General features: G+C 32.2%; 1 long non-coding RNA gene across 1 annotated transcript; it reads right to left on the bottom strand.

Moving 5' to 3' along the window:
• Positions 1 to 655: 655 nt before the first annotated feature.
• LOC145790529 (uncharacterized) lies at positions 656 to 2,057 on the bottom strand. Its single transcript, XR_014329320.1, has 2 exons — positions 1,907 to 2,057; positions 656 to 993 (listed from the first exon to the last, which is right to left on the bottom strand). It is a non-coding gene; the product is annotated as an uncharacterized LOC145790529 (long non-coding RNA).
• Between the last annotated feature and the right edge of the window lie 586 nt (positions 2,058 to 2,643).

Below are 2,643 nucleotides of genomic sequence, written 5' to 3' on the forward strand. Positions count from 1 at the left end.
GGATGCCTCTGTAGAATTTTGGGTTGAGTTGTTTGTGAATTTGATATGTTTGTTGAAATGCCTCAATGAAATGTTGATTTAGTTACATGTTCAAAAGTGTTAAAGAATTACACCTTTTGAATCCATTGCAACAGATGCGATTATGATTTCTATTTCGGTGGCCACCTTCATCTTCAAGATTTATTTCATTTTTGGTGAAATCTCGGCGCTGCAATGGATATGCATTTGGATAGTATTTTTTCCACAAAACAAGAACAAGAACAAATTAATGTATTCACACCCAAACAGCATATCTATCTCAAGATATGCATTTGCATATCTATCTCAGATCTTACTTTTTGTATGGAAGGGTGCATCAGAAGTCCCAACATTAATGTATTCACACCAAATTCAACCTCATACATAAAGTAATAAATCTGCTACCTGAACAAGAACAAATTCTTTTGATTTGATACCTGAACCTCAATTTAGATTGGAGACATTTGTTAATAATATTTGATTCCACATAAGCTGGCTATTATCCAAAATTTTGAATGTTAGTTATATAATACAATACCTATCTAGGCCTGGAAAACAAAATTAGGCAATCTGTATTCATTTTTGCGTTTCAATAACTCTCCTGATCACTAAGAAAAATTAAGCAAAAGACAGCAAAGATGAAATAGGAAATTGATTTTAAAATAGGAAAACAAAAATGAAATAGGAAATTGATTTTAAAACAAAGATGAAATGGGAAACAACCTCACTCCTCAAATCTGAGGCACCACCAAGGATAACTATGAACACAAACAACTAGAACCCTTTACAACATTATATAATTGATAATAGAGATCAAAACAGAATTTCAGCAAGCCATAGCACACATTTCAGCCCAATTTCAGCAACTACAACTGCAAATTCAGCACAATTTCATCAACTTTTCTCAGCAACATGAACAACAACCTTTGGCACAGCAACAATTAACAAAATGTGGAACATTTCCAGTGTTTATATCTGCTACAGAAAAAAAAAAATAAATAAAAAGAAAACACACAGTAGCAGATTGGAGAAGTGGTAAAACACAATTAATTTCCATCCTTATTAATTTCCTTCACCATTGTTTTCTTAGCAGCCAAACAACATATTTGTGAACACACAGGTTTTCCTTCACCATTGTTTTCACCATTAATTTCCATCCTTATTAATTAATGTTTAAGAACAAATCAGTTTACTTAATGTTAATGTTAGAAACTGAAAACTCCATGAACAGTTTCCACACTGTTAGCTCTAAATGTCTTTATTGACTTGGATTCACATTATTCAATCAAACACTTGATTTAGATCATTGACAATCATATTATTCAATCAAATCTTCCAAATATATATATAGTTGGTTCGATCAATATAGTTGGTTCAATCTAGTATGCAGTGGACAAATCAAACCCACTTCATAAAATTTCAAAGATATTTCTCACAGATATTTCAGAGCTATTTCATAAAATTTCAGAGGTATTTCACAAATCAAACCCAAATATATATAAAGTTGGTTCAATCAATTTTTTCTGGTAATCTTCTTTGACAATTATAATTATTTCAGAGCTCTTGATCGGTGAACAAAGAAGATTACCAGAGCTATTTCACAAAATTTCAGAGCTATTTCACCATCATGATAGCCAAAAATCTGAACATAATACCATTTTATAAAATTTCTGAGCTATATTCAGATTTTTAATCTAATACTTCTGGTGTATAGCTAATACCGAAATCTGAATATAATCTAATACCATTTTATTTAAATCAGATTTTTATGTAATACCATTACCATTCCAAATAACTGAATATAGCTCTGAAAAGAAATCATTTTATAAAATTATCATATTTCTGGATGAAGATTACCGAAATCAAATGTTCAAGTAGATTCACTCACTTTGAGAAAGATTACCGAGATCTGAGAACTTCTCGCCGTCGTCGGGAGTGGGTCGCCGGTGAAGGTGAGTCGCCGATAAGGGTGGGTTCGGTGGAGAACAAGCGGGCTGAGTGAGAGTGAGTGACAGTCAGTGTATACTCTATAACCTGTGTAAAGCTTTGGGCGGGAATTTTCTGAAATTTCAATTTCAATTATTTATTTATTTTTATTTTTTTTATAGTCGTTGGATGTGCAACGGTTGATCTCAGCCGTTGCACGCAGGAAATGAAGGAGGATTCTCAAGGAGGGGATCCGAACTCCTTGACAATGGCCCCAGTCTGGTAGGTTTTTTTTAAGTTAAAATCTGATGATTAGAAAGTAAAAGTTAAAAGTACCAATTCCTCAAATTCTAAACAATCCGTTTGTCTAGCTTATTTAAAGCTATTTCTGTTTAATAAGTTAGTATGACACAATTTCCAAATTAACATAAGCTATTATTCCCTCTTAGAATTTATAAAGTAACAAGTGGTTCCTACATTACATTACTAACTTTGAATCCATAACTTGCTTTTTCTTTGCTTCCACTTTTGTTAGTGTGCTTCTCCTTTTAATTATTACTTGTTTACAAATCCTATAGAAATGGTATTTTTGCAGCACAGGTCCTTCCAATTCAATGTTTTGGATGGTAATTTTACTTTTGTGTTGGATTGTATTTCACCAACAAGAAGAAAAAACCCACCAGCACTAATTGATATTCA

This window comes from Camellia sinensis, chromosome 1 (genome assembly GCF_055761805.1).
Source record: "Camellia sinensis isolate YWXY chromosome 1, ASM5576180v1, whole genome shotgun sequence".
NCBI lineage: Eukaryota > Viridiplantae > Streptophyta > Magnoliopsida > Ericales > Theaceae > Camellia > Camellia sinensis.